This window comes from Cetorhinus maximus, unplaced genomic scaffold, assembly GCF_964194155.1.
Source record: "Cetorhinus maximus unplaced genomic scaffold, sCetMax3.hap1.1 HAP1_SCAFFOLD_494, whole genome shotgun sequence".
In the NCBI taxonomy this organism is placed as follows: Eukaryota; Metazoa; Chordata; class Chondrichthyes; order Lamniformes; family Cetorhinidae; genus Cetorhinus; species Cetorhinus maximus.
Window position 1 is genome coordinate 118,516 of NW_027596436.1, and position 22,368 is coordinate 140,883.

Genomic DNA, 22,368 nt, shown 5'->3' on the forward strand with positions numbered 1-22,368 from the left:
TCTCTGCCCAATGACCCTTAACTCTGACTGTCTGCTCTCTGCCCAACGTCCCTTAACTCCCACTGTCAGCTCTCTGCCCAACGACCCTTAACTCCCGCTGTCTGCTCTCTGGGCAACGACCCTTAACTCCCAATGTCAGCTCTCTGCCCACCGACACTTAACTCCCACTTTCTACTCTCTGCCCAACGATCCTTAACTCCCACTGTCCGCTCTCTGCCCAGCGACCCTTAACTCCCACTGTCTGCTCTCTGGCCAATGACCCATAACTCCCACTGTCTGCTCTCTGCCGAAGGACCCTTAACTCCCACTGTCTGCTCTCTGCCCAACGACCCTTAATTCCCATTGTCCGCTCTTTGCTCAACGATCCTTAACTCCCACTGTCTGCTCTCTGCCCAATAACCCTTAACTCCGACTGTCTGGTCCCTGCCCAACGACCCTTAACTCCTAGATAAAAACAAAAAGCTAAAAGCTACTGCGGATGCTGGAAATCCAAAACAAAAACAGAATTACCTCGAAAAACTCAGCAGGTCTGACAGCATCGGTGGAGAAGAAATCCGTTAACGTTTCGAGCCTTCACGGCCCTTCGGCAGAACTGAAGCATAGTTAGGAGAGGGGTGAAATATAAGCTGGTTTAAGGTGGGGGGGGGCAGGGGGGTGAGAGAGAAGTTGAGGGTGTGGTGATTGTGGAGATAAGCAAGCAGTGATAGGAGCAGATAATCAAAAGATGTCACAGACAAAAGGGTCAAAGAGGTGTTGAAGGTGGTGATATTTGTCTAAGAAAAGTGCTAATTAAGAATGGAAGACAGGACACTCAAAGTACAGCTCTAGTGGGGGTGGGGTGGAAAAGACAAACAAGGTTTTAGTTTTAGATTTAAAAATAATGGAAATAGGTGGGGAAAGAAGAATCTATATAAATTATTGAAAAAAAAGCGGGGGGTGGGGAGAAACGGGGTGGGGATGAGGGGAGGGGGAGTTTAAGATCTAAAGTTGTTGAATTCAATATTCAGCCCAGAAGGCTGTAAAGTGCCTAGTCGGAAGATGAGGTGCTGTTCCTCCAGTTTGCGTTGGGCTTCACTGGAACAATGCAGCAAGCCAAGGACAGACATGTGGGCAAGAGAACAGGGTGGAGTGTTAAAATGGCAAGCGACAGGGAGGTTTGGGTCTTTCTTGCGGACAGACCGCAGGTGTTCTGCAAAACGGTCGCCCGGTTTGCGTTTGGTCTCTCCAATGTAGAGGAGACCGCATTGGGAGCAATGAATGCAGTAGACTAAGTTAGGGGAAATGCAAGTGAAATGCTGCTTCACTTGAAAGGAGTGTTTGGGCCCTTGGACGGTGAGGAGAGAGGAAGTGAAGGGGCAGGTGTTGCATCTTCTGCGTGGGCATGGGGAGGTGCCATAGGTGGGGGTTGAGAAGTAGGGGGTGATGGAGGAGTCGACCAGGGTGTCCCGGAGGGAACGATCCCTACGGAATGCCGTCAGGGGAGGCGTAGGGAAGATGTGTTTGGTGGTGGCATCATGCTGGAGTTGGCGGAAATGGCGGAGGACCCTTAACTCCTACTGTCCGCTCTCTCCCCAACGATCCTTTATTCCCACCGTCCAATCTCTGCCCAACAACCGTTAACTCCCACTGTCTGCTCTCTGGGCAACGACCCTTAACTCCCACGGTCTGCTCTCTGCCCAACAATCCTTAACTCCCACTGTCTGCTCTCTCCCCAACAACCCTTAACTGCCACCGTTCGCTCTCTGCCAACAATCCTTAACTCCCACTGCCCGATCACTGCCCAACGACGCTTTAACTCCCACTATATGCTCTCTGCTCGACGATCCTTAACTCCCACTCTCTGCTCTCTGCCCAACAATCCTTAACTCCCGCTGTCCGCTCTCTGCCCAACGATCCTTAACTCCCACTGTCTGTTCTCTGCACAACGACCCTTAGCTCCCACTGTCTGCCTCTGCGCAACGACCCTTAACTCTCACTGTCCGCTCTCTACCCAACGAACCTTAACTCCCACTGTCTGCTTTCTGCTCAACGACCCCTTAACTCCCACTGTCTGCTCTCTGCCCAACGACCCTTAACTCCCACTTTCGTCTTCTGCACAACGATCCTTAACTCCCACTGTCCGCCTCTGCGCAACGACGCTTAACTCCCACTGTCTGCTCTCCGCCCAACGATCCTGAACACCCACTGTCTCCTCTCTGCCCTAGGACTCTTTACTCCCACTGTCTGCTCTCTGCCCAACGATTCATAACTCCCACTGTCTGCTCTCTGCCCAACGATCCTTAACTCCCGCTGTCCGCTCTCTGCCCAACGATCCTTAACTCCCACTGTCTGCTCTCTGCCCAACGACCCTTAACTCCCACTGTCTGCTCTCTGCCCAACGATCCTTAAATCCCACTGCCCGCTCTCTGCCCAACGACCCTTAACTCCCACTATCTGCTCTCTGCCCAACGACCCTTAACTCCCACTGTCTGCTCGCTGCCCAACGACCCTTATCACCCACTGTCTGCTCTCTGCCCAATGACACATAACTCCCACTGTCTACTCTCTGCCCAACGACCCTTAACACCCACTATCCGCTCTCTGCTCAACGACCCATAACTCCCACTCTCTGCTCTCTGCCCAACGATCCTTAACTCCCACTGTATGCTCTCTGCCCAACAACCCTTAACTCCGACTGTCTGGTCCCTGCACAACGACCGTTAACTCCCACTTTCCGCTCTCTGCCCAATAATCCTTAACACACACTGTCTGCTTTCTGCCCAACGACCCCTTAACTCCCACTGTCTGCTCTCTGCCCAACGACCCTTAACTCCCACTTTCGTCTTCTGCGCAACGATCCTTAACTCCCACTGTCCGCCTCTGCGCAACGATGCTTAACTCCCACTGTCTGCCCTCTGCCCAACCATCCTTAACTCCCAATGTCTGCTCTCTGCCCAACGATCCTTTATTCCCACCGTCCAATCTCTGCCCAACAACCGTTAACTCCCACTGTCTGCTCTCTGCCCAACGATCCTTAACTCCCACTGTCTGCTCTCTGCCCAACAACCCTTAACTCCCACCGTCCACTCTCTGCCAACAATCCTTAACTCCCACTGCCCGCTCTCTCCCCAACGATCCTTTATTCCCACCGTCCAATCTCTGCCCAACAACCGTTAACTCCCACTGTCTGCTCTCTGGGCAACGACCCTTAACTCCCACGGTCTGCTCTCTGCCCAACAATCCTTAACTCCCACTGTCTGCTCTCTCCCCAACAACCCTTAACTGCCACCGTTCGTCTCTGCCAACAATCCTTAACTCCCACTGCCCGCTCACTGCCCAACGACGCTTTAACTCCCACTATATGCTCTCTGCTCGACGATCCTTAACTCCCACTGTCTGCTCTCTGCCCAACAAACCTTAACACCCACTGTCTGCACTCTGCCCAACGACCCTTAACTCCCACCGTCTGCTCTCTTCCCTACGACCCTTAACTCCCACTGTCTGTCGGCGGCTCCACTCCAGCTAGTGACCCACACTCAGTACAATTCTACACTACACATTCTCCCAGTGATCCATGGTCATTGTGGTCCGGGGCTACACTCCAGCTAGTGATCCACACTCAGTACAATTCTACACTGACACATTCTCCCAGTAATCCATGGTCATTGTGGTCGGCAGTTCCACTCCAGCTTGTGACCCACACTCAGTACAATTCTACACTGACACATTCTCCCAGTGATCCATGGTCATTGTGGTCGGCGGCTCCACTCCAGCTAGTGACCCACACTCAGTACAATTCTACACTGACACATTCTCCCAGTGATCCATGGTCATTGTGGTCGGGGGCGACACTCCATGCTAGTGACACCCACTCAGTACAATTCTACACTGACACATTCTCCCAGTGATCCATGGTCATTGTGGTCGGGGGCTACACTGCAGCTAGTGACCCACACTCAGTACAATTCTACACTTACACATTCTCCCAGTGATCCATGGTCATTTTGGTCGGGGGCTCCACTCCAGCTAGTGACCCACACTCAGTACAATTCTACACTGTCACATTCTCCCAGTGATCCATGGTCATTGTGGTCGGGGGCTCCACTCCAGCTAGTGAGCCACACTCAGTACAATTCTACACTGTCACATTCTCCCAGTGATCCATGGTCATTGTGGTCGGGGGCTCCACTCCAGCTAGTGAGCCACACTCAGCACAATTCTACACGGACACATTCTCCTACTGATCCATGGTCATTGTGGTCAGGGGCTCCACTCCAGTCAGTGACCCACACTCAGTGCAATTCTATACTGACACATTCTCCCAGTGATCCATGGTCATTGTGGTCAGGGGCTCCACTCCAGCTAGTGACTCACACTCAGTACAATTCTACACTGACACATTCCCCCAGTGATCCATGGTCATTGTGGTCGGATGCTCCACTCCAGTCCACTCTCTGCCCAACGATCCTTAACTCCCACTTTCCACTCTCTGCCCAACGATCCTTAACTCCCACTGTCCGCTCTCTGCCCAACGATCCTTAACTCCCACTGTCCACTCTCTGCCCAACGATCTTTAACTCCCACTGTCTCCTCTCTGCCCAACGACCCTTAACTCCCACTGTCTGCTCTCTGCCCAATGACCCTTAACTCCCACTGTCTGCTCTCTTCCCAACGATCCTTAACTGCCACTGTCCGCTCTCTGCCCAACGACCTTTAACTCCCACTGTCTGCTCTCTGCCCAACGACCCTTAACCCCCACTATCTGCTCTCTGCCCAACGACCCTTCACTCCCACTGTCTGTCGGCGGCTCCACTCCAGCTAGTGACCCACACTCAGTACAATTCTACACTGACACATTGTCCCAGTAATCCATGGTCATTGTGGTCGGCGGCTCCACTCCAGCAGGTGACCCACACTCAGTACAATTCTGCACTGACACATTCTCCCAGTGACTCTTGGTCATTGTGGTCGGGGGCTCCACTCCAGCTAGTGACCCACACTCAGTACAATTCTGCACTGACACATTCTCCCAGTGATCCATGGTCATTGTGGTCGGGGGCTCCACTCCTGTTAGTGACCCACACTCAGTACAATTCTATACTGACACATTCTCCCAGTGATCCATGGTCATTGTGGTCGGGGGCTCCACTCCAGCTAGTGACCCCCACTTAGTACAATTCTACACTGACACATTCTCCCAGCGATCCATGGTCATTGTAGTCGGGGGCTACACTCCAGCTAGTGACCCACACTCAGTACAATTCTACACTGACACATTCTCCCAGTGATCCATCGTCATTGTGGTCAGGGGCTTCACTCCAGTTAGTGACCCACACTCAGTACAATTCTACACTTTTCGAAAACAGAACCTGATATTCCACTGGAGAATATAACTTGCTATTTCATTATTTGCAAGTTACAAGCAGAAGTTGATCTTCAGATGAAGCAGTAAAATGAATCAACAGGGATAATTTGGTTATTTGAATGTAGAAAATGCTACCACTAACTCCACCAGCCAATTTAGTGTGTAACATTATGAGTCGCAGAATGAAAAAACAAACCGGCTCACATACAGCTTCACAGACATTCAATGCTTATATTCACGTACCGGGTATACCAATGATTGCCAGGGTTAGGTAGTATATTTTCTTGATACTGTTAAACATTTCAATCAGATTGTCAGTGAAGTGATATGTTTCTTGGTGCAGCGGCAATCTCTCTGTATTAAACTGTGGGGCAATATATTCACTTCCTTTCTATAATATGGAGCCCAGAACTGTGCACAATACTCCAGCTGATGCCCCTCTCTCTCTCACCAAATCTCCCTCTCTCTCCCTCTCCCTCTCTGACACTCTGTCTCTCCCCAGTCTCTATCTCTCTCTGCGAGACTCGCACACTCATCCTCAGTTTCTCCCTCTCTCCCCCAGTCTCTTTCTCTCTCCCGAAAGTCTCTGTCTCTCTCCCGAAAGTCTCTCCCTCTCTCCCCCCCAGTCGCTCTCTCCCTCTCTCCCCCTCTCCCCCCCAGGCTCTCTCTCTTCCCCCCCCCCCCCCCCCTCAGTCTCTCTCTCCCCCTCAGTCTCTCACTCTCTTCCCCCCCATCCTCTCTCTCCCCCGCCCCCCAGTCTCTCTCTCCCCCCCCCGGTCTCTCTCTCCTCCCCCAGTCTCTCTCTACACCCCCAGTCTCTCTCTCCCCCCCTCAGTCTCTCTCCCCCCCAAGTCTCTCTCTCCTCCCCCAGTCTCTCTCTACACCCCCAGTCTCTCTCTCCCCCCCTCAGTCTCTCTCCCCCCCAAGTCTCTCTCTCCTCCCCCAGTCTCTCTCTACACCCCCAGTCTCTCTCTCCCCCCCTCAGTCTCTCTCCCCCCCAAGTCTCTCTCTCCTCCCCCAGTCTCTCTCTACACCCCCAGTCTCTCTCTCCCCCCCTCAGTCTCTCTCCCCCCCAAGTCTCTCTCCCCCCCAAGTCTCTCTCTCCCCCCCAGTCTCTCTCTCTCTCCCCCCTCAGCCTCTCTCTCCCCCGCCCCCCAGTCTCTCTCACCCCCCCGGTCTCTCTCTCCCCCCCCTGTCTCTCTCTACCCCCCCAGTCTCTCTCTCCCCCCCTCAGTCTCTCTCCCCTCCAAGTCTCTCTCTCCCCCGCCGTCTCTCTCTCTCTCCCCAATCTCTCTCTCTCCCCACAGTCTCTCTCTCTCTCTCCCCCCAGTCTCTCTCTCTCTCTCCCCCCCAGTCTCTCTCTCTCTCTCCCCCCCAGTCTCTCTTTCTCTCTCCCCCCAAGTCTCTCTCTCTCTCTCTCTCTCCCCACCACAGTCTCTCTCCTCCCCCCCCCCGTCTCTCTCTCTCTCCCCAATCTCTCTCTCTCCCCCCAGTCTCTCTCTCTCTCTCCCCACAAGTCTCTCTCTCTCTCTCTCCCCCAGTCTCTCTCTCTCTCTCCCCCGAGTCTCTCTCTCTCTCTCTTTCCGAGTGTCTCTCTCTCTCTCTCCCCACAGTCTCTCTCTCTCTCCCCCCAGTCTCTCTCTCTCTCCCCCCCAGCCCCCAGTCTCTCTCTCTCTCTTTCTCTCCCCCCCAGTCTCTCTCTCTCTCTCACACCCCAGTCTCTCTCTCTCTCTCTCACCCCAGTCTCTCTCCCTCTCTCCCCTCCCAGTCTCACTCTCTCTCTCTCCCCCCTGGTCTCTCTCTCCCTCTCTCTCTCCCCCCGGTCTCTCCCTCTCTCTCCCCCCGGTCTCTCTCACTCTCTCCCTCCTTGTCTCTCTCTCTCTCTCGATCCACAAGTCTCTCTCTAACTCTCTCTCCCCAGTCTCTCCCTCTCACCACCCCAGTCTTTCTCTCTCTCTCTCTCTCTTTCACCCAGACTCTCTCTCTCTCCCCCATCTCTCTCTCTTCTTTCTCCCCCGCTCTCTCTCTCTCTCTCCCCCAGTATCTCTCTATCTCCCCATTCTCCCTCTCTCTCCCCCCCAGTCTCTCTCTCTCTCTCTCCCCCCACATCTCTCTGTCTTTCTCTCCCCAGTCGCTCTCTCTCTCTCTTTCCCCCAGTCTCTCTCTCTATCCCTCTCCCTGTCCCCATTCTCTCTCTCCCTCACCCCATTCTCTCTCTCCCTCACCCAATTTTCTCTCTCCCTCACCCCATTCTCCCTCACCCCATTCTCTCTCTCCCTCACCCCATTCTCTCTCTCCCTCACCCCATTCTCTCTCTCCCTCACCCCATTCTCTCTCTCCCTCACCCCATTCTCTCTCTATCTCTCCCCAGTCTCACTCTATATCTCCCCAGTCCCTCTCTCTCTCACCCCATTCTCTCTCTTTCTCTCTCTCCCCAGTCTCTCTCTCTCCCTCTCTCCCTCCCTAGTCTCTCTCTCTCTCTCCCCCCCAGTCTCTCTCTCTCTCTCTCCCCCCAAGTCTCTCTCTCTCCCCAGTCTCTCTTTCTCTCTCCCCCGAGTCTCTCTCTCTCTCTCTTTCCGAGTCTCTCTCTCTCCCCACAGTCTCTCTCTCTCTCCCCCCAGTCTCTCTCTCTCTCTCCCCCCCAGCCCCCAGTCTCTCTCTCTCTCTCTCCCCCCCAGTCTCTCTCTCTCTCTCACACCCCAGTCTCTCTCTCTCTCTCTCCCCTCCCAGTCTCACTCTCTCTCTCTCCCCCCTGGTCTCTCTCTCCCTCTCTCTCTCCCCCCCCGGTCTCACCCTCTCTCTCCCCCTGGTCTCTCTCACTCTCTCCCCCCTTGTCTCTCTCTCTCTCTCGATCCACAAGTCTCTCTCTCACTCTCTCTCCCCAGTCTCTCTCCCTCTCACCACCCCAGTCTCTCTCTCTCTCTCTCTCTCTTTCTCCCAGACTCTCTTCTCTCCCCCCCATCTCTCTCTCTCTTCTTTCTCCCCCGGTCTCTCTCTCTCTCTCTCTCCCCCCCATCTCTCTGTCTTTCTCTCCCCAGTCGCTCTCTCTCTCTCTCTCTCTCTTTCCCCCAGTCTCTCTCTCTCTCCCTCTCCCTGTCCCCATTCTCTCTCTCCCTCACCCCATTCTCTCTCTCCCTCACCCCATTCTCTCTCTCCCTCACCCCATTCTCTCTCTATCTCTCCCCAGTCTCACTCTATATCTCCCCAGTCCCTCTCTCTCACCCCATTCTCTCTCTTTCTCTCTCTCCCCAGTCTCTCTCTCTCTCTCCCCCCCAGTATCTCTCTCTCTCTTTCCCCCAGACTCTCTCTCCCCCAATCTCTCTCTCTCTCCCCGAGTCTCTCTCTCTCTCTCCCCCCCCCCCCCCCACCCCAGTGTCTCTCTGTCTCCCCCCCAATCTCTCTCTCTTTCTCTCCACAGTCTCTCTCTCTCCCCCAGCCTACCTCTCTCTCTCCTCCAGCCTCGGTCTCTCTCTCCCCCAGTCTCTCTCTCTCTCTCTCCCCCAGTCTCTCTCTCTCCCCCAGTCACTCTCTCTCTCTCTCTACCCCCCAACTCTCTCTCTTTCTCTCCCCAGTCACTCTCTCTCTCTCTCCCCAGTCGCTCTCTCTCCCCCTCTCTCCCCAGTCTCTCCCTCTCTCTCTCCCCCAGTCTCTCCCTCTCTCTCTTTCTCTCCCCCCCAGTCTCTCTCTCTCCCCCAGTCTCTCTCTCTCCCTCAGTCTACCTCTCTCAACCCCAGTCTACTTCTCTCTCCCCCAGTCTACCTCTCTCTCTCCTTCAGCCTCGGTCTCTCTATCCCAGTCTCTCTCTCCCTCTCTCGCTCCCCCCCATTCACTTGCTCTCTCCCAGTCTCTCTCTCTCCCTGTCTCTCTCTCTCTCTCCCCCGTCTCTCTACCTCTCTCTCTCCCCGTCTCTCTACCTCTCTCTCTCTCTCTCTCCCCAAGTCACTCTCTCTCTTTCCCACAGTCTCTGTCTCTCTCTCTCACCCAGTCTCTCTCTCTCTCTCTCTCTCTCCCCCAGTCTCTCTCTCTCTCCCCCAATCTATCTCTCTCTCTCCTCCAGCCTCGGTCTCTCTCTACCCTCGTCTCTCTCTCTCCCTCTCCCTCTCCCCAAGTCTCTCTCTCTTTCTCTCTCCCTTGCCACTCTCCCTCTCTCTCTCACTCAACTCCAGTCTCTCTCTCTCTCCCAGTCTCTCTCTCCCTCTCCCAGTCTCTCTCTCTCCCCGTCTAACTCTCTCTCCCCTTGCTCTCTCTCTCTCTCCCCCAGTCTCTCTCTCTCTTCCTGCCTCGGTGTCTCTCTCCCCCAGTTCTTTCTCCCTCTCTCTCTCTCTCCCCCATCACTCTCCCTTTGTTTCTCTAACTCACCCCCAGTCTCTCTCTCTCTCTCCCCCAGTCTCTCTCCCCCTCCCCAGTCTCTCTCTCTCTCCCCGTCTAAATCTCTCTCTCCCCTTCTCTCTCTCTCTCTCTCTTTACCTCAGTCTCTGTCTCTCTCTTGCTCCACCAATCTCTCTCTCTCCCCCAGTCTCTCTCTTTCCCCCAGTCTCTCTCTCTCCCCCTCCTCCTGCCTCGGTCTCTCTCTCCCCCAGTTCTCTCTCCCTCTCTCTCTCTCTCTCACCCGTGACTCTCACTTTCTCTCTCTCACACACCCCAGTCTCTCTCTCTCTCCCAGTCTCTCTCCCCCTCCCCAGTCTCTCTCTCTCCCCTTGTCTCTCTCTCTCGCTTTACCCCAGTCTCTCTCTCTCTCTCTCTCGCTCCACCAGTCTCTCTCTCTCTCTCACCACCCCAGTCTCTCTCCCTCTCACCACCCCTGTCTCTCTCTCTCTCTCTCTCTTTCCCCCAGACTCTCTCTCCCCCCATCTCTGTCTCACATCTTTCTCCCCCGGTCTCTCTCTCTCTCTCGCCCAGTATCTCTCTATCTCCCCAGTCTCTCTCTCTCTCCCTCCCTCCCCAGTCTCTCTCTCTCTCCCCCCATCTCTCTGTCTTTCTCTCCCCAGTCGCTCTCTCTCTCTCTCTCTCTTTCCCCCAGACTCTCTCTCTCTCCCCCCATCTCTCTCTCTCTTCTTTCTCCCCCGGTCTCCCTCTCTCTGTCCCCCAGTATCTCTCTATCACCCCATTCTCTCTCTCTCTTCCCCGCCAGTCTCTCTCTCTCTCCCTCCCTCCCCAGTCTCTCTCTCTCTCCTTCCCCAGTCTCTCTCTCTCTCCCCCAGCCTACCTCTCTCTCTCCTCCAGCCTCAGTCTCTCTCTCCCCAGTCGCTCCCTCTCTCTCTCTATCTCCCCTCCAGCCTCGGTCTCTCTCGACCTTCGTCTCTCTCTCTCTCCCTCTCCCTGTTCCCATTCTCTATCTCCCTCACCCCATTCTCTCTCTCCCTCACCCCATTCTCTCTCTCCCTCACCCCATTCTCTCTCTCCCTCACCCCATTCTCCCTCACCCCATTCTCTCTCTCCCTCACCCCATTCTCTCTCTCCCTCACCCCATTCTCTCTCTCCCTCACCCCATTCTCTCTCTATCTCTCCCCAGTCTCACTCTATATCTTCCCAGTCTCTCTCTCTCTCACCCCATTCTCTCTCTTTCTCTCTCTCCCCAGTCTCTCTCTCTCCCTCTCTCCCTCCCCAGTCTCTCTCTCTCTCTTCACCTCAGTCTCTCCTTCTCTCTCTCCCCCAGTATCTCTCACTCTCTTTCCCCCAGACTCTCTCTCTCTCCCCCAATCTCTCTCTCTCTCTCTCCCCCAGTCTCTCTCTCTCTCCCCCCCTCCCCCCAGACTCTCTCTCTCTCCCCCCCAATCTCTCTCTCTTTCTCTCCGCAGTCTCTCTCTCTCCCCCAGCCTACCTTTCTCTCCCTTCCAGCCTCGGTCTCTCTCTCCCCCAGTCTCTCTCTTTCTCTCTCTCCCCCAGTCTCTCTCTCTCTCCCCCCCTCCCCCCAGACTCTCTCTCTCCCCCCCCCAATCTCTCTCTCTTTCTCTCCGCAGTCTCTCTCTCTCCCCCAGCCTACCTTTCTCTCCCTTCCAGCCTCGGTCTCTCTCTCCCCCAGTCTCTCTCTCTCTCTCTCTCCCCCAGTCTCTATCTCTCCCCCCCCAGTCTCTCTCTCTCTCTCTCCCCCAGTCTCTCTTATTCTCCCTCCCACAGTTTCTCTCCCTCTCCCCCCCCAGTCTCTCTCTCTCTCTCTCTCCCCCCAAGTCTCTCTTTTTCTCCCTCCCACAGTGTCTCTCTCTCTCGCTCTGCCCCAGTCACTCTGTCTCTCTCCCCCAATCTCTCTCTCTCTCCCCCAGTCTCTCTCGCTCCCTCCCCCAGCCTACCCCTCTCTCTTCTCCAGCCTCGGTCTCTCTCTCCCCCAGTCTCTCTCTATCTCTCTCTCTCCCCCAGTCTCTCTCTCTCTCCCCCAGTCTCTCTCTCTCTCTCCCCCAGTCTATCTCTCCCTCTCCTCCAGCCTTGGTCTCTCTATCCCCCAGTTCTCTCCCCCCCTCTCTCTCCCACCCCCACTCCCCCAGTATCTCTCTCTCCCTCTCCCCAAGTCTCTCTCTCTCTCTCTCCCTCACTCTTCCTCTCTCTCACTCGCCCCCCAGTCTCTCTCTCTTCCCCAGTCTCTCTCCCCCTCGCCCAGTCTCTCTCTCTCCCCTAGTCTCTCTCTCTCTCTCTCCCCAGTCTATCTCTCTCTCTCTCTATTCAAATCTCTCCCTCTCTCTCTCCCCCAGTCTCTCTCTCTCTCTCTCTCTCTCTCCCCCGGTCTCTCTCTTTCTCTCTCAGTCTCTCTCTCTCCCCGTCCCTCCCTCTCTCTTTCTCTCTCCCCCATTCTCTCTCTCTCTCTCCCAGTCGCTCTCTCTCTCTCCCCCCCAATCTCTCTCTCTTTCTCTACCCAGTCTCTCTCTCTCTCCCCCAGCTCTTTCCTTCTCTCTCTCTCCCCTCTGTCTCTCTCTCTCCCTCTCCCCAAGTCTCTCTCTCTCCCCTGTCACTCTCCCTCTCTCTCTTACTCACCCCCAGTCTCGCTCTCTTTCTCTCCCCTAGTCTCTCTCCCCCTCTCCCAGTCTCTCTCTCTCACCGTCTAACTCTCTCTCTCCCCTTGCTCTCTCTCTCTCCCTCAGTCTCTCTCTCTCTGTCTCTCCCTCTCTCCCCCGCAGTCCCTCTCGCTCTCTCTCTCCCCCTGTCTCTCTCTCTCTCTTTCCCCCAGTCTCTCTCTCTTTCTCTCCCCAGTTTCTCTCTCTCTCTCACCACCCCAGTCTCTCACTCTCTCTCTCTTTCCCCCAGACTCTCTCTCTCCCCATCTCTCTCTCTCTCTCCCCCTGTATCTCTCTATCTCCCCAGTCTCTCTCTCTCTTTCCCCCAATGCCTTTTTCTCTCTCTTTCCCCCAATCTCTATCTCTCCCCAGTCTCTCTCTCTCTCTATTCCAATCTCTCCCTCCCTCTCTCCCCCAGTCTCTCCATCTCTCTCTCTCCCGCAGTCTCTTTCTCTCTCTCTCCCAGTCTCTCTCTCTCTCTCTCTCTCTCTCCCTCAGTCCCTTTCGTGCTCTCTCTCTCCCCCAGTCCCTCCTGCTCTCTCTCTCCCCCAATCTCTCTCTCTCTCTTTCCCCCAGTCACTCTCTCTCTCTTTCCCCGTCTCTCTCTCTCTCTCCACCCATCTCTCTCTCTCTCTTACTCCTCCAGTCTCTCTCTCTCACCCGTTTCTTTCTTTCTCTCCCCCAGTCTCTCACACTCTCTCCCCAAGTCTCTCTCTTTCCCTCTCTCCCCCAGTCTCTCCCTCTCTCAGCCTCTCTCTCTCACCCCCAGTCTCTCTCTCTCTCCCCAGTCTCTCTTTCTCTCCCCCCATCTCTCTCTCCCTCTCCCAGTCTCTCTCTCTCTCTTTCGCCCAGTCTCTCTCCCTCTTGCTCCACCCCCCAGTCTTTCTCTCTCTCTCCACCCCAGTCTCTCTCTCTCTCTCTCTTACTCCCCCAGTCTCTCTCTCTCACCCCAGTTTCTCTCTTTCTCTCCCCAGTCTCTCACACTCTCTCCCCAAGTCTCGCTCTCTCCCTCTCTCCCCAGTCTCTCCCGCTCTCAGTCTCTCCCTCTCTCAGTCTCTCTCTCTCTCTCTCCCCCAATCTCTCTCTCTCTCCCCAGTCTCTCTCTCCCCCCATCTCTCTCTCTCTCCCTCTTTCCCCAAGTCTCCCTCTCTCTCTTCCTCCAATCTCTCTCTCTCCCCCAGTCTCTCTCTCTCTCTCTCTCTCTCCCCCAGTCTCTCTCTCTCCCCCCCCCAATCTCTCTCTCTTTCTCTACCCAGTCTCTCTCTCTCTCCCCCAGTCCATCTCTCTCTCCTCCAGCCTCGGTCTCTCTCTCCCCCAGTTCTCTTTGCTTCTCTCTCTCCCCCCCCAGTCTCTCTCTCTCCCTCTCCCCAAGTCTCTTTCTCTCTCTCTCTCTCTCCCCCCTGTCACTCTCCCTCTCTCTCTTACTCACCCCCAGTCTCTCTCTCTCTCTCCCCCAGTCTCTCTCCCCCTCTCCCAGTCTCTCTCAATCCCCGTCTAACTCTCTCTCTCCCCTTGCTCTCTCTCTCTCTCCCTCAGTCTCTCTCCCCCTCTCCCAGTCTCTCTCAATCCCCGTCTAACTCTCTCTCTCCCTCAGTCTCTCTCTCTTTCTCCCCAGTCGCTCTCTCTCTTGCCCCCAGTCTCTCTCTCTCTCTCCCCCAGTCTCTCTTTTTCTCCCTCCCACAGTCTCTCTCTCCCCCCAAGTCTCTCTCTCTCCCCCAGTCTCTCTTTTTCTCCCTCCAACAGTGTCTCTCTCTCTCTCTCTCTGTCTGCCCCAGTCTCTCTCTCTGTCCCCCAGTCTCTCTCTCTCTCTCCCCCAGTCTATCTCTCCCTCTCCTCCAGCCTTGGTCTCTCTATCCCCCAGTTTTCTCTCCCCCTCCCTCTCTCTCCCTGCCCCCCCCCGCCCCAGTCTCTCTCTCTCTCTCTCCCCCAGTCTCTCTCTCTCCTCCAGTCTCTCTCTCTCTCCCCAGTCTATCTCCCTCTCTCTCTATTCAAATCTCTCCCTCTCTCTCTCCCCCAGTCTCTCTCTCTCTCTCCCCCAGTGTCAGTCTCTCTCTCTCTCCCCCGGTCTCTCTCTTTCTCTCTCAGTCTCTCTCTCTCCCCGTCCCTCCCTCTCTCCCCCAGTCTCTCCCTCTCTCTTTCTCTTTCCCCCAGTCTCTCTCTCTCCACCAGTCTCTCTCTCTCCCCCAGTCTCTCTCTCACTCCTCCCCAGTATCTCTCTCTTCCCATCTCTCTCTCTCTCCCCGTGTCTCTCTCTCTCCCCCAGTCTCTCTCTTTCTCTCTCCCCCAGCCTCTGTCTCTCTCTCTCTCCATCAGTCTCTCTCTCTCTCTCTCCCCCAGTCTCTCCTTCTCTCTTTCTCTCCCCCACTCTCTCTCCCCCAGTCTCTCCTTCTCTCCCCCACTCTCTCTCTCTCTCTCTCACCCGGACTCAGTCTCTCTCTACCCCAGTCACCCTCTCTCTGGAGCGTCAGCGGTGCATCCACGAGGCAGAGGGTTATGTGGTTAGCACATTTTTATATGTGGTCACTCTGCAGCTTAAGGAAGTGCAGTCAGAGAGGGAATAGTTGACCACCAGTCAGCTGAAGGGAGGCCTTAGTGTTAGTGGGATTTGCAGGTTCTGTTATAGTTGGTTTGGGGCTTCAGTGATAGTGTGGTTTGAGGTCTGAATGTCAGTGGGATTTAGCGGTTCAGTGATAGTGCGCTTTGGGCCTAAGTGTTAGTGGGAGTTCTGGGTTCAGTGTTAGTGGGGTGTGAGGCCTAAGTGTTGGTGGGATTTGGGGGTTCAATGTTGGTGCGACTTCTGGGTTCAGTCAGATTTGGTTTGTGGGTTCAGTGTTAGTGGGATTTGTGGGGTCAGTGGTACTGGGAGTTCTGGGTTCAGTGGTGGTGGGGGTTGTGGCCTAAGTGTTAGTGGGATTTGGGGGTTCTGTTATAGTTGGTTTGGGGCTTCAGTGCGTGTCCCTTCCCCTTCCCGTGTGTGTGAAAGCTGCACATTTAAAACTTTACAGACATACCAACACTTGAATATGGGTCTGTTTCTTCTGCGCAGACCAGGGGGCGATGGGCATGCCCACCATGGTGCCCCCGTATTCCTCCAGGGGCACCGAGTCAGGGCACCGGACCGAATCAACGCCCAGGGTTCTGTGAGAGTTGGTTTGGGGGTTTAGTGATAGTCGGGTTTGAGGCCTAAGCGGAAGGGAGATTTGGGGGTTCCGTGATTGTTGGTTTGTGGTTTCAGTGATAGTGGGGTTTGAGGCCTAAGTGTTGGTGGGACTTGTGGGTCCAGTGCTAGTGGGATTTGGGGGTTCAGTGATAGTCGGGTTTGAGGCCTAAGTGCCAGTGGAATTTGGGGGTTCAGTGATAGTTGATTTGTGTGTTCAGTGATTGTGGGGTTTCAGGCCCAACTATTAGTGGGATTTGTGGGTTCAGTGGTAGTGGGATTTGGGGGTTCTTTTATAGTTGGTTTGGGGCTTCATTGATAGTGGGGTTTGAGGCCCAAGTGTAAGTGGGATTTGGGGGTTCAGTGATAGTGGCGTTTGTGGGGTTCAGTGAAAGTGCGGTTTGGGGCCTAGGTGTTTAGGATTTAGGGTTCCTGTTTCCGTGGGATTTGGGGGTTCAGTGATAGTGGCGTTTGTGGGGTTCAGTCAAAGTGCGGTTTGGGGCCTAAGTGTTTAGGATTTGGGGTTCCTGTTTCCGTGGGATTTGGGGGTTCAGTGGTAGTGGGATTTGTGGGTGAACGTGAACCGAGCCCCCACGCGTTTGGCCTTATTCTGAGCGACAGGCTCACCACCGAGCCAACTGAGCTAACCAGCCCCCAGGCAAGGATTGGCTGCTCCCGTTAGCTTTTCCTTTATTGTTTGTTCATGGGATGTGGGCAGCGCTGGCTGGGCCAACATTGATCGCCCATCCCTCTCACTCTGAGGGCATTTTTAAGAGGCAACCCACATTGCCGTGGGTCAGGAGTCATACGTAGGCCCAGACCAGGTGAGGACAGTGGATTTCCTTCCCGAAAGGGACTAGTGAACCAGGTGGGTTTTAACAACACTCAGCAATAGTTTCATGGCCACCATCAGACTTTTAAATCCAGATTTTTATTGGGTTCAAATTTCACCAATGGCCGTGGTGGATTCGAACCCAGATCCCCAGAGCATTACCCTGGGTCTCTGGAGTACTAGCCCAGTGACAATACCAGTACACCATCACCTCCTCCCTAATGTGATGGCTGATGGCACAACGACCAGGCTACGCAGGCTGTCGGCCTTGGGGAAGAGGTGGAAAGGGGGATGAGGGGATGGGGAACTTCATTACGCGGAGAGTGCCCATGATTCATGGAACTCGCTGCCCACATGAGCAGTGGAAACACAGCCGATCGATCATTCCCGATGGGAGTTTAAGAAAATAAACTTGCAGGGACACGGGGATAGAGCGAGGAATGTGCCTACCTGGATTGCTCGGCCGAGAGCTGGCATTGACTCGACGGGCCGAATGGCCTCATACTCTGCTGTCAATGTCCTGTTTGCTCTATGATTATCACAGTAACTAGAGTTGAAGGGGGAAGGGGGTGGTGGGGGAGGTGGAGGGAAAATAGTATTTCAGTCACTGTGCAGCTCAAAGTCTATGCACAGTTCTCCACATCATGGACATGATACAGGGGCACTGGGGAAGGGGTGAGGCCTCCGAGTAAGAAGCCAGAACTGATAGTTTATACCCCTTCTGGCAGGACCGAACACATTGAGGCTCTTTTCTCTGGAAGAGGTGAGATAGTCGGGTGACATGATGCAAGTCTACAAGGTTCAGAAATAGGTCAGTTCAGTAGCTGTGGACAAAACGTTTCCATTTTTGCCATAATCCAGGGCAATGGAAGGCAAAACATATAAAGTCAGTCACTAAGAAATCGAAGAAGGGATTGAGCAGAGGCCAACCTGTTGAGAATGTGGTGATCACTGGCTCATGGAGTGTTTAATTCGAATATTGTGGATCTGTTTGAGGGGAAGCTATATAAACGTAGGAGGGAGAAAGGAATAGAAGGATATGCTGATGGGTTGGCAAGATGTTGGTTCTTTCTGGCCCATGAAATATATGTTTTGTCACCAGGGTTAGTGCAGCCAACAGGAAATTCAGCAATTTGTCTGTTCAGGCAGCAGCTGGCACACACTCTCCTGCTGTTCCTGTGAACCGTGGGTTCTATCACCAGCGATAGGGAGAATTTCGGGAGTTTGCAAAGATAGTGGGGTGTGTAAGGCTGGGTTCAGTTACAGAGATGCAGAGTGCGAGTCTGCTGGAGGGCGTTGCAGGTGCAGGGATGGCTGTGGGGACGCAATTGCTCGAGAGTGGGAGAGGTTTGGATATGTGGAGGAAGGTCCAGCGCTCGGGAGGGGTATAAGGGAGGGACTGAGTTTTTTGTGGCCTCAATAGGCCCTTGACAGTTTGGCGGACGCACAGCCTCATGGTGTGTCGTTTTACCCGTCGGCCGGTCAGGCCCGTCCCCTGCACACCGACGAGGATATTCTGCCCATAATCCTTGTTTTATTCTCCCTGCCAAACTGAATAGCTCATATTTCCTAACGTTAGGTCTACCTGCCATCTCCCACCCATTCATTTAACCTGCACGTATCGTTTTGCAGCCCCATTGGCTTCCCCCTCACAGCTTCCTTTCCCGCTTCACCTTTGTGGTGTCCAGGAAGGATCCACCACCCACTCTTCCCTCTCGCACGTCATTGATGTGAGTTACAAGTAGATGAGGCTATTTCCTCAGGTTTGTAAGTAGCCCGAACTTGCACAAGTTCGCCCGTAACTATTATTTTATAGCCCCAATCTTTTTGTTTTTGGAAACATAAACTTGATTCATAAAACATCTGAACGAGCATTTCAAAATCACCATCACAAAAAGTACAATCAGATTCAACTTTTACACATGGGTCACGAGGTGCTTCAATACAATCAATGAATATTACAGTCATTTCAATATGGTCATTACAGACAGTCGGACAGTGCAATGGGATTGGAGTTATCGACATACATCGTGTTGCACTCTGAGGTGCTTCAATACAATTATAATACAATTAGTATTCAATGCATACATTTATTGTGAGCTGTACAGCCAGAGGGGTCTATACAATTCCCAGCCCCTCGGTGCACTGTGGGCAGAAAGGTCTTAGACAGCGACATTTCCCCATTGCGCCTTTGCAGCGGCTGCCCCCAGCTTTAGTGCGTCCCTCAGCACCTAGTCCTGGACCTTGGAATGTGCCAGACTGCAACACTTGGTCGGGGACAACTCTTTGCGCTGGAAGACCAACAAGTTTCAGGCAGACCAAAGAGTGTCTTTCACCGAGTTGATGATCCTCCAGCTGCAGTTGATGTTTGTCTCGGTGTGTGTCCCTGGGAACAGCCCGTAGAGCGCAGAGTCCTGTGTCACAGAATTGCTGGGGATGAACCTCGACAGAAACCACTGCATCTCTCTCCGGACCTTCTTTGCAAAGGCACATTCCACAAGGAGGTGAACAACGGTCTCGTCCCCACCACAGCCACCCTATTGTATAAGCCCAAATATGAACATCCCACAACTGCTTCACTGTCGCTGGGTCAAAATCCTGGAACTCCCTCCCTAACAGCGCTGTGGGTGTACCTACACCACAGGGACTGCAGCGGTTCAAGAAGGCGGCTCACCACCACCTTCTCAAGGGACAATTAGGGATGGGCAATGAATGCTGGGCCCGGCCAGCGAAGCCCACATCCCCGTGAATGAATAAAGGAAAAAATGCTCGTCAAAAGTTGAAGGGAAATGTGGGCCCTGGACCCACTGCACTTTGACTAGTGACTGAATGGCTTTAGTTACGGAGAAAGGGTCCAGGCCATGCAGTTCCAGCAGAGCAGCCCTGAGAAACCAGAACAATTAGGATGTAACGACTGAGAGGCCGTAGCAGTGAAAAAGAAAAGAACATTTACCAGTCAACTGAAAACGTAGAATTGATTTTTGAGAGAACCGAAATGAGACGTTCAAAATGTGTCAGTTAATGAGCGAGATCAGATCTTCCAGTTGAGCAACGGCGCGAAACATAGTCAGTTACTTAACTCCCTGTCGTCGTCTGTTTATTCCAATGATTGAGAAAAAAAATCGAACTTGCTAGATGTTGCAATGTCAGCATTCAGCTGGGAATACTGCAGGGTATAAGATAAGGACTTGGAAATGCACAGGTGCAGAGCCCAACACAGAGATCAAAACAACCGATCATTCACGCAGAGAGAATGCTCGAGATGTTTAACAGTTTTAAGAAATTGTGCTACGCAGCCCTGGCGTTTATAGGCGTCCCCGGTAAGTGGCTACAACCATTGAGATTGTTTACATCTCTTTCCAAACTGATCTCTGTTTCTCTGTGATTGATAACGTTGCCTGTTGATCTAGTGGTCACCGTTGTACAGACACCCGATCGGCACGATCCTGATGTTAAGTCAAATATGCTGGGATATCTCAGCAAGTCTGGCAGCATCTGTGGAGAGAGAAACAGAGTTAGCGTTTCGGGTCCGCATGACTCTTCTTCAGAGCTTAAAGAGAAGTAGAAATGTGATGAAATTTATACTGTTTAAGGGGGGGTGGAGCAGGTGAAGCCGGATAGAAGGCCAGCGATAGGTGGGGGCTAAGGAGAGGGTGACCAGATACAGGGCGGGGGTGTTTGGTGAAGTGATTTTTCCTTTGCTGGCACTAAATAGTGCTGCAGCAATGCACTCACCTGCTCCGTGAATCTCTATGTGCCTCCCTCTCACTGCCTATGTTGCAAGTCCCAGGAAACCGGCTTAGCAACAGTAATCCTGGAAAACAGGAGGGACTTCCAGCATTATTATAATGTTCAAATGGCAAACATGCACCATGTTCTAACCCTGTTAAACAGAAGGTGGGCAGGTTAGGGTCAGGGATGTTTTTTTTTTATTATTTCTTATCATCTGAACCACATACCTGATCATAACCCAACAGATATTTGGGCCAAAATCCAGACTTTGCTGTCTGGGTCAGACAAGGACAATGTCTTATCAGTAAATTTCAGTCTATTTCCCCTTCTGTCTCTTTCAGCTAATTTACTGGCGATTGTGATGCTGTCCCGGGGAAAGTGCGGCCTCTCCATCTGCGCCACTCACTACCTGGTGGCCATGGCAACGGCGGATCTACTGTTCATAGCACCTGAGGTCATACTGAGGCGCCTCAATGATTATTACTCCCCATTGTCTTTCATAAGTATCACCCCTATGTGCAGTGTTACCTATGTTCTGAGCCGTGCAGCTACCGACTGTTCTGTCTGGTTCACCGTCACTTTCTGCTTTGACCAATTTGTGGCCATTTGTTGCCAGAAACTGAATATAAAATATTGCACCGAGAAAACTGCGGCTGTGGTGCTAGCAACAACCGGCATCCTGCTCTGTTTAAAAAGCATCCCCTTCTACTTTACACATGAACACGTAAAACTAATCAAAAATGTGCCGTGGTTCTGTAAAGATAAGCTAAGCTATTTTATTGAGCCCCAGTGGATTGGATTTGACTGGTTTGATAAGGTTTTAACCCCACTGCTCCCATTCGCTTTAATCCTGCTGCTCAACTCCCTGACCGTCAAGACACATTTTAGTCTCCAGTCAGGTCCATAAGGGACTGAGGGGTTAGAGCCAGGGAGAGAATGGCAGTGACCCAGAGATAGAGAGCAGGAGGAAGTCTGTGATTTTACTCTTCACCATCTCCGGCAGTTTCATACTCCTGTGGCTCATGAATGTTATCGATTTCTTATATTACAATATTGCAGGGATAGATTCAGAGCGTGACGCTCAAGCTGAATAGATATTTGGGCAAGTCGGGTTTATGCTGGTGAACTCAAATTGCTGCACAAACACATTTATTTATGGAGTGACTCAGTCTAAGTTCAGAGAGCAGGTCAAGAACGCGGTGACATATTCGTTTGCATCAATTATTCAATTACTGAATAAACACAGCAACTGAGAGCATCCCAGAGCCGCGTCAGAGTGTTTGAAGCTCTTAAATGGATGGTTTACACCTAGGATTCCATAAACTGGATCAACTAAGGATCTGTCCGGATATGAAGATAGGCACAGCCGTGGGGTTTGTGGGGGGGTTATTATCTGGGGAGGGGGTTGGGGAAGAGAAGGGAGTGTCTTCTGGTGTTGCCACTGCCAGGATGTGGCGCTGCCTCTGATTGACAGAGCAGAATAAACATCACCAAGATCAGCGAGTAAGGGCTCAGGGCTGACCACCAGAAATCTCCCAACTCTGGTGTGCTGGCTTCGTTGCAGCAGAATGGTCGTGCAAGCGCATCCTGCAATTGTAAAGGGCCTCAGTCAGACAAAGGGCTTCTCCATAACAGTGGAGCAGGCCCGATGCACCCTGTGGTCTTCCCTGCTGCTACAGAGAGGAAGAAAGTGCAGGGGAGACACAAACAGACACGCACACACAGGCACAAACAAACACGCACACACACAAACACATTCACACACACACAAAGACACACATATACGCACACAGACACGCACAAACAGGCACACATTCACACACACAAACAGACACACATATACGCACACAGACACGCACACACGTACACGCACAAACAGACACACATATACGCACACAGACACGCACAAACAGGCACACATTCACACACACAAACAGACACGCACAAACAGGCACACATTCGCACACACAAACAGACACGCACAAACAGGCACACATTCACACACACAAACAGACACGCACAAACAGGTACACATTCACACACATTCACACACACACACGTACACGCACAAACAGGCACACATTCACACACACAAACAGACACACATATACGCACACAGACACGCACAAACAGGCACACATTCACATACAAACAGACACACATGCACACATACACAAACACAAACAGACACACATACATGCACATTGGGATTTGTGGGCATAGTGGGATCGGTGTTCGAGGGATTTAGGGGTTTAGTGGGATTTGTGGGTTCAGTGTTAGTGGGACCTGGGAGGTTCAATGGGATTTGTGGGTTCAGTGA